The 13,420-nt window shown below is 36.5% G+C and overlaps 1 long non-coding RNA gene across 1 annotated transcript; it reads right to left on the reverse strand.

Moving 5' to 3' along the window:
- Positions 1–5,258: 5,258 nt before the first annotated feature.
- On the reverse strand, positions 5,259–6,346 carry LOC148845365 (uncharacterized). The gene is made up of 2 exons (XR_016102076.1): positions 6,253–6,346; positions 5,259–5,905 (listed from the first exon to the last, which is right to left on the reverse strand). It is a non-coding gene; the product is annotated as an uncharacterized LOC148845365 (long non-coding RNA).
- Positions 6,347–13,420: the final 7,074 nt, after the last annotated feature.

The raw sequence follows: 13,420 nt of genomic DNA on the forward strand, positions 1-13,420 counted from the left end.
GATAAGGAATGACATTAATGCCATTAATAGCTTCTTGCATTTTTTCAGAAGGTTTAAAGAAAGGATCTTATTTTCTAAGGTCCTTTACACCAAATAGGAATTACAATTAGGTGTCTTTTTTACTTAAATTAAAAGCCTTCTTAAAAATTCCAAATTTCAATCTTCTTTTTCTAACACAATTTGACTTTCTTCTTTCTTGGTAACTTCTAACTTGGTCCGCCTTTATTCCTTTAGCCCGTCAACTCAAGCACTCAAACAGACCCAAACCAACCAGGTCGGTTTTGCCTGACACAGGGTCAGTTTCGATTTCATTTTTAGGCAACTTGACCAGGTCGGGTCGGTTAGAAAAATAGTAATAAACCGACCCAACCCGACCCATGAAAAGCCGTAACAAAAAGAATAGGCTTCTTTTTTTTATAATTAAAAGAAGAAAGAAAGAAAAAAAGAGAATGAGCTTCTTTAAAATTCAAAAGAGACATTTTATGCTGGAGCAAACAAGTATGGTACCAACTGTGGTTCAGTTGGTACCACCCTTCACTTAGCAAAAGCCACATATGAGTCAATAGGGAAAGCTTTTATAGGCAACCTTTTAATTTTAGAAGCCAAAAGGAACATTTCAAAAAGTAAAATCTAATTTTAGATGGTTGATTTTTTTTGTCATAACAGTTTTGTTTTAATTGAGAAAACAAAAAAAATTAGCCAAAACAAGTTACATCACAAGAAATGCTTTTCTGCTTTTAGACATAAAGAGAATACTAATCATTCTCGAGGACACATGAAGACTATTAAAAGTAAGTAGAGTTAGCCATTGCACCTCTTGCAATGTGCGATGGACGTGACAACACGTAAGCACAAATGAAACCCTTCTTTTCACTAATTCTCTATTGACTTCAAAACTTTATATTAGGGCTGTTCATAACAAGACCCAAAACGATCAAATTGACGAATCCTGACCAATTCAATCTGAGTTGGCCAGTTTTTCTTCAGCACCGGTTGGTTTCGGGTTACAAAAAAGTATAAACCGATGGTTCGGTTCGGTTTTAGTTTTCATGTGTGAAAAATTGGCCAGTTTTTCTTCAGCACCGATTGGTTTCGGGTTGCAAAAAAGCATAAACCAATGGTTCGGTTCGGTTTTAGTTTTCATGTGTGAAAACCGAAACCAAATCGATCCAAACCGACTTAGATAAATTATATATATTTGATATATTTCAGTTTTACTATATATATATTTGTGGAATATATATATATATATATATATATATATATATATATATATATATATAACTTTATTTTAGAAATATACATATTATATATAAAATTTCAAATATATAAAATATCAGTTTTAATCTATCAAATCATTTTTAATTTTCATGCATCCAGCCTTTGCTTTCTTAGACTTGATTCCTTTACCGTTCACATGAGAGAATCATTCACAAAACCGATTCAAACCAATTCAAATCGACCATGTCGGTTTTACTTAGAACTGGGTCGGTTTCGATTTCATTTGTTAGTAAACCGACCAGGTCAGATCAGTTAGAAAAATGCCAATAAACCGACCCAACCCAACCCATGAACAGCCCTACTTTATATTACAATTTCATTTCATTGCTTTGCATTGCAAGTTGATTTCCCATCACATCGCAATATCACACATAGGCTCGCATTGCATTATCCTTTATGGCATTTCGTATCGCACTCAACTTCTCATCATAATTTTCTTAAGGACTTAAAAGAATCATAGCAACCCATGTCCTCATGTGAACACATTACTACATTAGGAAGTGTAGAGGCCCAGACATTAAGGTAACTATTTGGGCATGTGGTGTAATCCCAGTAATTGCAAGTGATGTAACTTGGATAACTATGTAACAAATTAAACTCCTTTCTAGAAAGAAAATCTTCGAGGACACATTCCTACCCATTAGATTACGTAAATTTCCTTCCCACCTAATACCCTCACTTTCAAATCTAAGGGTTTATTTAGTTCACAGTCCGAATTGGAATCAGAATGGCCTAGTCTCATAATCTTTTTGGTTCAGACAGGAATGGAAATAAGAATTAGAATCAGCTAGAATGAGATTTCATCCCAAAAAAGAGGTAGGGAATGACCATTTCCTCAAACGGGGGAATAGCCCATTTCAATTCCAATTCCAAACCCCTATTCCCATGAACCAAACGGGGCCTAAGATTTAAGATCTGAGACTTTTCGGAAACCTCTCTTAATATCTCCACTTCCTTTTTTGCAAATATCCATCTCCCTCTTATTGTCAAAATTCCAATGTTAGTGAACTACAACAGCCTAAACCCTTGGTGGAGGGTATGTAGGCAGCCCCTCAAGGGTCTAGCAAGCTTCTCTACCCCCCCCTCCTTCCCCTGGTTAGGCCATCATTCCTCTTAAACCTTTTAGGCATATAGTGCAGGACTCCATGGCCAATTTAATTCCAAGATAAAAGAAAAATTGAATGAGCAACTATGGATTGTGTTTGGTACCATTGTCTTTTCTATCTGAAATGTTTTGGATTTTGTTTTCAAGCCTTTAAATATTTTGTATAGACATCAATTTGGCATTTGTATAAATAACCTTTTGAATTCATGCATTTTTAAGGAATACCTATTTCAACTATAACCAGCCTCAAATCACAACTGTATATCAATTTGTATGATCAACCGAAAATGTTTCATGTAAAAACAACAATGGTAGCAAACACAATCATATCTTCATAGTTGCTCTGTTTCACTTCTTTCAAACCAATGACCTGTGCTATCAACATTTTAGGGATTCCTTGCTAATACATTCGTGATTTTGTTTTTTAAAATAAAAACAAGTAACTCCAATTGTTGAACTAATGGTTACACAAATTTCCTGTAAAAAAAACATTAAAATACTGGTTTACAAACCTCTAATTTTATTTCCTTAACAAGAGAAATTATATTTGATATTTCTCCCATATATCCTTTTCTAGTGTTTTGAGCAGATTGATTGTCAGACTCAACTATCTGACTCGTTCAAATATAATTGGAAAATAAATAAATAAATAAAAACAAAAAAATGCATATTATCTCTTGGGGTAAATTTGACCAAGTCAATTTTCTAAAATCCAAACAACCGAACCACTGTTTTTTTGGTAAAACCAAACCACTGTTTTGGTTGTCAATTCCTGCTTCTCACATTTGACCATCAAGTCCGGTCTAAGTCTGACAACATGCTACAGAGATTTGTAGCGATGGAAAAGTTTGTGATCTTTGTCTGGGGAGGTCTCTGGTCCTTCTCTCTTGTCTCTCTGCTAGAGATTTTTGCTTTTAAAGTTTCTTTATCTGAGAAATTCTTCCTCCATAATTAACCATATTTAGGACTGTAATCGGATTGGATTAGCCACACCCCCATCCAATCCGATTATTCAAAACTTAAATCCAAATCGTATGAATCCTCTCTGGTTTTGAATTTAGTCTAAGCCCGGCCGCTTCATCATTTTTAAAATCAAGAAAAAAAATTAAAACATTTTAAACATTAGCCACTTTTAACTTATAAATATAAAATGCTGAATTTAATCATAAATTTTATAATTATATATATTAACCATGTATATGTGTATGCATATAATTATATTGATATGTATATTATACATTGAATTGGATTCAAATTTTAATCGGATAGGCTGTGATTAAAGGGTGTTTGGTATAGTGGCGTTGCGTTGCAGTTGTGAAAGAGATGTTTTTATCTGAAATGCTTTGAAAACGTTTTGAATTGATCAATATAAATTGATATCCTCGTCAAATTTGGCATAGTTCAAATGATTAGTATACATGCATTTTTATAAATCATATGTGACTATACATATTTCTCACAAATTTGCAATCATCATCCTACATCACAACTGCAAGTCTGCAACTCAAACACTGATCGAATACCCAATAAATCTGCATCCAATTCAAATATATGCAAGTTTGAAACTCCAAACCCAATGTGAATTTATATATATATTTCCATTAATTTGTAGTTAATCCATGAACTTATTAAGAGTGAACCTTAATTAAGTTGATCTAGTAGTGGGTGCCATGAGATGAGGCAATTTAACAAAATTTTAGTAGCAAAATCCAAGGTGTAGATTGGGCAGCTTTTATTTAGCTCATAGAAGAGGGTGGAGAGATTGATACGTGAACCCTTCTATATAGAGACAATACTCATCTCGATAAATGGTAGATTCATGCATGATGAATCGTTCGGAGTTGGATTTTAGACTTCTACGCTAAGGCCTCGTTTGTTTGCTGTGCAATTTTATTTGTATTCGTATTATGCTAATATAGGAGTGCACATGAGAATTACTTTTGTCTAACTCTGTTTGTTTCAGGGCTTTTCATCTGCAATGCTGCCAATGCAAACAAACAAATTAAGGCAAAAGCTGAAACAAGAAACAATTAGACTCCCATGTTTTTGCACCAGTGCAAATAAAATTTCACTTGAAACAAAATCAGGCCTAAACCACCCAAATACCCTCCCTTCCCTCCGTGTAATGCTAGAACCATTATCTTCGAATTAATCTGTCTATGGCCATGGTTAGTCTTATTTTCCCTACTCCACTGTACTCCTTAGAATATTTACCTTAATACGAGCTCTGGAACATTAAATTAGCATCAACATACTCCAGAACTGTACTCAATGTTACATAAGAATATGCTTTTTTTGGAAAAATAAAATGAAAACAAACATTAGGAAAAAAAATAAAAATTTGTGAGACTATTTCACCTTAACTATATTCCTTTGTGAAAAGAAAAAATTTCCCTTTTCATGGCAAGATGATAATCAAGAATTAACATCTAATGGAAATGAACAGAAGCCTTGCAAAGTACAAACTCCATGGAAGGGACACAAATCAAAACCTCAAGTAATTCAAATGTCAACCCAAATACATGTTCTGAGTGATTGTTTAGTGATGCAAATTTCAGCTCTACATTGGAATTGAAGATCTTATTGCTGATAATACTGATTTGATATTTACTTGTAACTAAATTTGTTCTTCCTTCATTTTTCTGGGGACCCCAGCTACAGTGAATTTGGTATCCCATTGTTACTGTTCTTTGATGTTCTCTGAGAGCCAAAAAATTGAAAACCAAAAACTCTAGAAAGGAAAGAATAAAGGGGGGAGAAAGAGATCCCACCATAACTGTTGTTTAACGCTCACTTGGGAGAAACTGGTAAAAGCAAAACCAACCCACCAGAAGCAATAAAAACCAGAGTCAGAAAACCAACAGAAGCACCATTAACAAACCCAGTAATGGGAATAATATTGATGAAATGTATATATGAAAATTTTCTTACTATACTTAACAAATAATTCCTCATCAGATTCAAAACTAACTCCAATATACATTTGCAAGATTGATTGAAATATATTCCTTCAACAATCCCGCAAAATCTTAAGCATCAAATATTAAGAAGAAAAGAAACAGGAGAAAAATAAAGTAAAATGAAAAGAAAGCTCATAGCTTGAAAAAAAAAAAAAGAAGAAACAAATCAAGCTATCTCTATATACCTATCTGTTGTGTAGAGGATTTGGACCGGTATAGATTTTCCTCTTATCAACCCCAAAAACTTCATCTCCATCTTTATCTCCTTCTCTTCCAGGAATGCCATTAGACTGAAAAGCACTCAACTTAGAAGCAGACCCACCTCTGAACCTGCCAAATCTTCCATACCCATCTGCAGAACACGGAGTCTCCAACTGTAACAGCATCAACAGAAGAAGAAACAAGCAAGCGACCTCTTTCCTTAGACCCATCTGTCTCCTCCTTAGAACCCAAATCATGGCATGGGGACTTACAGCTCAGAAACCCAGAAAAGAAGAAGGAACAACTTTCTGCTTCGATCTTTTCTCAAAAAGCTCTATACACCCCAACAAATAAAAACCTGCAGAGGAAAAGCAGCTTAAGCTAGAATCGATGAAGGAAGGAAATGGTTGGATTATTTTATCTGATTTTTGCTTGATTGATATTTGTGTAAATTGTTGGGATGCCTTGGGCTCTGTAGCAGTAGAAGGGGTTTGGTCAATGAGGGTTGAGAGTCAAAATGCATAGGGTTTGCTGCTTGGTTCAAATTAAATTTGGTGCAGAGGCTGTTGGAAGTTGGAACCTTCTTTGGATTCTGATTTCAGACCCTATTTTTTAAGTCGGGAAATCTCCATTATCTCTAACTTAAAGACTCCAACAAAGAAATGCATGTATTGTATTTCCTCTTGGATGGTGGTATATTTCTACCTGCGTCTGTGTCTGTGGGTGTATGAGTTGAGTGTGCATGAGAGAGAAAGGAGAGAGAGAGAGTGAGGATTGATAACCAGGAAACTACATTCTCAAACTTCATGCCTAGGGTGGTGTGACATCAATCATTTCTGTGTTTCTTTTTCTTTGTTTTATTTTATTTCTTCTTTTGGAAATTTCTTTGTTTGCATGTTGTGTGGATAGGTTTTGACATACATATTATGGATTTATGCACATCAAGATACAAATGTTTAGATACATGCATTCTTTCATAAATACATACATAAATATGTATCTGTATGTCCAGGTGATGATACATGAGCACAGACTCTATTTGTATGATTTAGTACCTACACTAACATACCTGTGTACGTGTATGCAATTTATTATCCATGTCTAGACACACATACAGGGACATACAGGCACTAAATGAGGAAATCTATTACCTACTTGCCTTTGGTGAAACCCTAAATTCAAATAATATGGAGGTAACATTTAAGAGTTCTCTTCTTGTTCTTTATTTGTTCGTTTAAATTTTCTTTCCTTTATTTGGGGAGGAATTTAATGCATTTAAATTTTGGTTAAGAGAGAGTGAGAGACCAACTGGGGAAAAGTTTTTGGAAGTTAATGCTCTGAGAAAACTATCTATCATGCACAATCTGATTGGACGGCTGGGGAATCTGGTACATTAAATGCCTAATGAGTCAGAAGCTAATTCTTTATTATCACAAAGGTGGCAACACTAGGCAATTAAATAGGGAGAAGGGTTTCTCCTTTGATTGGATAACAAACTTGTTGTGGGTCCCACTCTTGGGTTAAATACCCATTCAGCGTGTCTAGATTGACTCATCCATTGAGTCTTGTGTGTGATTGGATAAATTTCCTGGTTAATTTTCCTTTAAATGTAGGAAAAAGTTTTCTGCAAAAGAAAATGAGACAAATTAGGGTTGATTAGGGAAAAATCTAAGCTAAGGAATCATTTCAAACCAGACACATCAAATGGATTGGAGGTAGGGCCTTGAGGGCTAGGAGCGGGGAAAATGTAGTGCAGATATTCTTATGAGAAATGATGGTGTCTTTCGTCACTTTTTGTTCCTGGGGAAAAATATCAGTACATGAGAGTCATGGCCAATTGATTTTAGCAACCACAAGGGGGCCCCATTAATCCTGATGCCACTGTAGTAGAATTGTCTTAAATATTCTCCCAATATTTGCTTCTTTCTTTTCACCACTTCTTTTAGACATTAGCTATGAGATAAGCATAATTAAAACCCCATCAATCCCCATTTTCTTCCTACTTTTTCTCTCATTTGGTTGAAATTTTGGCTTAGTTTGGAAGGAGTGCAAATACAAATATGTAAAGAGAAAAATCTTATATTTTGTATATATTTATACTGTACATATTTGTATTTATACTCTTTCCAAAGAGAGCCTTTAATGCTTTAGGGAATGATAATTTTATTGAATATATGAAGACAATAATCATTCTTTTTTTTTTTTTCATTTTGGTAGGTGGGAGGGGGAGGGTTTTGGCTGGAACTCACAAAATGAGGGGGTCCAATCACTTTGCTCATGTGCCATGTGTCCTCTTTCCTTAAGCATAATTATGGTCAGTAGATTAATTTTAATCAAGTTATTTTGTGAAACCCAAAAACTTTAACCAAGATCAGTGGCACAAACAGGCTCAAAAGAGATTATAGGGGAGCAGCTCAACAAATGGGAAGAAAGAGAAGTATGGGTCATTAAGAGGGTTGGCAGAGGCAGAGACCCATCAAGATTAATGGTGCCTTATATGAGATCGTACTAACAGACCTCCTGTGCATCAATCAATAGCATTTAATTGCAGGCTACCACCTCCATGATGCTGGGCAAACCTCCAGGGTTATCAATGTTCGAACAGTTGGTTCTCTCCCCAATTCAACTGCTTGCCTTTGAGCATTTTCAGCAAAACCAGTCCAATCTCCATGGAAAAAGAGTACAAAATAAATCTTGTTTGCAACCATTAATCATGCTTGTTTATTACATGCTCCAACGAGGAGCAATGTTTTGAAAGCCATGGCAGACTGTCTGGGTCAACCGGGCTAAACCCAAACTGGATCCTTTTTCTAGATCACTGATTCACTGAGAACCGGGAAAATGTAGGATCTATCTAGTTGTAAATAGAATGAATCGCTGGTTGAACCATAAAATGGCGAATAACCCCTTTCTGGTTCGATGCTCGGTCTGGTTTGATTTGAAAACATGGGCTAGGAATAGCAATGAGTATTGAACAGATTTGGGTTGAGTGAGGCGATTGACCAAACCAAGACCATCTTCTTAATCCGGTAAAAATGCCATCCTACTGATGGAAATTCTGATCCTCTTTTGTTGTATGGAAGAAAAAACCGGAGAAAACAGGTAGATTGAAGAGGGAAGGATCAAGAATTGGTATCCTTTTGGCTTTATTCACCATTAATTGTTTCAGGCTGAGGTACAATTCTGGTTGATCAGCTCATTGAATTAAAATAAGCATAACCTTGACTTGATAAACTGGATCAGTTAATTGAATTAAATAGCTGTAGGGTACCCAACCCCAAATTGTATTTTGTAGGGTTTAAATCCCACATTAACCCAAATGAATTTTACATTGGAAAATTGAAGGTGTGGTGCTTATTTCAGTTCTTTTGGGGGTCATAGAAACAGGACCCGTGTCCGATTATGTAAAAAGACCCATTAGTAAGTAAACATGGAGCAGATCTGAATCAACAGCCTGACACGTCTGTGCTCCTGTTCATGATTTATAAAGCTTCCCCTTTATTTCACCTATGTCTTTAGTTGGGCATTTGAGGGTGTTGGCTGCACTATGACAAAAAGAAGACCTCCTTTATAAACATGGAGAGGGCCTTTCTGATCTCTAAGGCCCACCACTCCTCAAAGAAGAGAGAGAGAGAGAGAGCTATCCACAAGAGAGATAATGCAGTTATAAGGCAAGGCATCATTAGGGCAAAGAATGTATTGTCTGCAAAGCAATTAGGGTTCCCTTTACTTCCTTCTCTCCATCCCTTTCTCCTCTTTCTTGTTTTTTCCAGTCAAAGCATCATTAGAACATCAACTACTAAATGAGAATTTGGGTTTATGGGCTTAAAATGACAAGATTCATTAATGGGTAATCATATTTAGAGAGCCCATTTGTCTGGTTTCACATTGGATATGTTCTCTAATCAGCTTCATTAGCCCTATAAATGCCAAAAAGAAAATATTTAGGACCTTCTTATTAAATAAAAAGACTTTATAAGAACAAAATTTGTATGCCAACCACATCCTGAGCCCACTGTAAGATAATTCCAAGGCAATAAACTTGGCATCATATAGAGACTAGAGAGCTGTAACTAAAATGAAAAAAGAACACAGAAAAGCACACAGAACTCTCTCTCTCTCTCTCTCTCTCTCTCTGGGTTAATTTCTCCCTTCTTTTCATTGATATTAGTAGAGAACTACCTTCCCATTGTGGGTTATTCCAGAAGACTAACCTCAAATATGCCCAAAATTCCTCCAAGTGCTCCCGTGATCATTTTGGTATCATAATAAGAATGAAACATTTTCAGAATAGGCCTAAAAACTAAACCAGTAATGGAACAAAGATCGAGGCTTGTTTGGAAGAGCATGAAACCCGAAGGGAATATACTCTGCATTCCTAGAGGCCCACAAACACAAACGGGATTAATTGGCCGGTGAGTTGTGCTTCCTCTGAAGTCTGAACACATGGAGTCCCATTCAAGGGACCCAAAATTTCTAGTATGCGCACAAAACTACAGAATCTTGGGCTCTTGGTGGGAGATGGAATTTTATCACTTAAAGGGACATTGAATTCCTAGCTTGCATGGTGAAATGGGCTCTAACCTGGATTATATGGTTCCAATGCACCGTAGGGGTATCAATTGGACCGGATTTGGTCCAATCCTATCCAGTTCAATATGCAGGTGCAATCCAATCCAATGAATAACTTTGGACCATCCAATCTGTTCAAATTGGGTTTCATTCATATTGGTTTCAACCACCTAGTCCATTGACACCTGAATTCCTATCTTCAGTCAATGGACTAGATATTGGTCCAATCCGACCCAATCCAATACAATTCCATTACAGATGAACAAGGTTCAATCCAATCCAATAAATACTTTGGACAATAATATGGACTGATCCAATTCAATATGTCATATTGATCTGTCCAATCCATCCAAATTGATTTTGATTTTGATTTAGACAGGATCCAACCTAACACCAGTCCATTGACACCCTTAAATGCACAAACCTGTTAGGCTCATAAAGTATTTTGAAGACCTGTAACATATCCCATGTTCTCAAGGGATCACGATGATCGCTGTTGCATACAATCGATGGCTATGTAAAGATTTAGTTCCATTGAAGAGCCATATTAGGTTGAGGACATAATCTTCTGAATATTAGTTAATTAGTGAATTATTTGTTCCTTCTTTTTATTTATATTTTAATCATTGGGTATGGAGCTGTTGGGGGAGCTTGGCCCAACTCATAGTTAGTATTCATTCAAAGAGATTATGGGCCTGGGCATCATTAGCCCCATCCTTTTATAACATCATTGTAGTGCATCCTCGAATGGCCCAAGTTAGATCCAACATGGTCCACACAACCCAGTCTCGAATAACATAAACTCAGATCATACCTAGTCCTGGTCTCCTGGACGGGGGCATTCCGGCCTTTTGATAAGCATGAGCCCAGCCCAGGATCGGATGGCCAAAGGTAGGTCCAAAGCGCGCACTCACCCCAACGAGATAAGACCTCTAGGCTCTAGCTAGCCTCCGTGCCCCCGATTCTGAACGCCCCCATAAAATGCCTAGGCCCAAGTCCAGCTATTTGATAACATCAGCCCAGCCCATGATTGAAAGGCCCAAGCGAGGTACAAAGTGCGCACCCGAGACTCTGAACTGAAGTAGAAGTCCCAAAATTGGTTGAAATATGGTTCTGTTTGGTTGATAATTTTTAAATAAACTATATTTCTCCTTTCTTTATCATAAACATGCCGTTAGGCTAAATAGGAGATATCTAGGAACCCTAAACGAGGATGTCTTATCATCTCCCATACTTATCATTGAGAGATGTTCCCAATACAAGGTCGGAATGTTCTGTGGGGCATTGTGGGGCAACCCCTCGTGGAGCACAGATTTGAACTCTAAATAGGGTCCTTTAAGGAGATATCTAGGAACCCTAAACGAGGATGCATTGTCGAGGCAAAAATGGTTGGCAAGTTCCATTTCAAAACGCCTAGTTTTAAAGCAAGTAATAGCTCTAGATCTCTTGCCACGTGGCCAAATACATACCATTTATGGGCTTTTCAAAAAAAAAAAAAATAGAACATATAAACTTTTGTAACTGTATAAAGTTCAAATAAATGGAGACAGGAACTTGTCATGGAGTAAGAAGAATAGGTCCTGTAGAGAATGGACATAAGAGTGGCCATTAACGATATCAACTTTGCTTTTAGAAGGGGAAGAAATCCAGACAAAGAGCTGATATGGAGTGAATTGGGCCTCCAATCAACAATGTAGCTAGGTTGGCCCATGGGCCCTCATGGGTAAAATAACAAATTCAAACAAGTTCAAAGACTAAGTATGTGTTTGGTTCTGTTTATGTTTTTTTAATCAATATTTGTACTTTATTTGCTTGTAAAACTGAGAAAGGTAATAATTACAACTGTTTATGACAAGTAAGCGCCACTAGGCACCACATCAGCGTAACAGTGAAAAAAATGCCTAACCGCTTGTGCAATCTTTAAAAAATAACTTCCCCAAATAGTAGACATGCACAAAAACCAAAGTCCATTTTTGCCATTCTCGATGTGTATGGAAGAGCAAGAGAGGGGAACTGCTGAAGTGGTACCTATGTGGCAGTGTTTATTGAATAAATGCCCAAGGAACCAAACGCCCTGTAAGTGACCATAGGCCAACCAAAAAATAGGGTTTTTTTCTTTTCTATCTTCCATTAAATAATAGGATACCTATAGGAAGTTATTTGCAAAGAAATGAACCTAGACATTGATCATGTTTTCAAGAATGCCTAAATGAAATGCAAATTTGGATGGCGGTTGAGAACCGCTGCCCAGGTCCAAATCTAGATGAAGGCCCGTGGAGGCTGTGTTTGGTTTGAAGGAAAAGGTAAGGAAACTAAACACAGCCTTAACGTTTAGAGGGAAAAAATGAGGAAAATACACAAGGAGGCATGAAGTTTCACTGGGAAAAATTAGCATATGCTATAGTGCATTTGGAAGAGTAGAAATAATAAGAATTTAAAAAATGAGAAACCCTCCCTACCTGAACCACTGAGAAGGCATAGTCCATGATGAAAGAATTCTTGCTACTAGATTTGAGAGACTTGATGATGGAAAGCTTTGAACCCAAGTTCATCAAGATTAATTTTGCTGCATCAAATTTAACTAATTGGAAAGAAGATATAGGTTGCGTAATTAGAGATCATTTTGGGAGATTTTTTTTACTTTATATCCAAATATATTGGCACCAACGGAGGGGTGGCTCATTGATATGTTAGATGGTTCGCTCCAACATTGACATGTGGAATCGATTCTCATAACCACTGATTTGGGGAAAAGGTGGGATTATTAGTGATGTGTAGCAACAAAAAAGTATATAGTTACCACCTCCATCAACATTGTTGTAATTTGGGCTGCTTGTGGAGCACATCTACTAGTTAGAAACGAAGGATTAATTGAAGTGTGCATTGAAGGTGATTCGAAGATAGTCATTGTGAACTTACAAGGAAAGAAGATCACTCCTCTATGGGGAATCTACAATCGCATATTAGACTATCACAACATAGTTAGGAAAGTAGGGCTACATCTTTCATATCCATATGTTTTAGAGAAGCCAATCAAGTAGTTGACTGGCTTACTAAGATAGGTGATAGTATTTCAGTGTTATTCATGTTTTAATCTGTTTAACCTTAATTATATTGATTGTATGGATGTTTGGGAGGTGCTACCCCGGTTTGTGTAGTGCCCTTCTCTGAGTTAATAATAAGAAAAAAGCAGGTCCAATGAATTTTGCCCATTCAAAGCTCTAATAGCTACAAGTGAATCAGAAAACATTGTAATTGATTTCCATTCCTTTTGCTTTGGAAAAGAAATAACGTTCAAAGT

The sequence above is a fragment of the Nelumbo lutea genome, chromosome 7, assembly GCF_056320005.1.
Source record: "Nelumbo lutea isolate HS-2025 chromosome 7, American lotus-T2T, whole genome shotgun sequence".
Lineage (NCBI taxonomy): Eukaryota > Viridiplantae > Streptophyta > Magnoliopsida > Proteales > Nelumbonaceae > Nelumbo > Nelumbo lutea.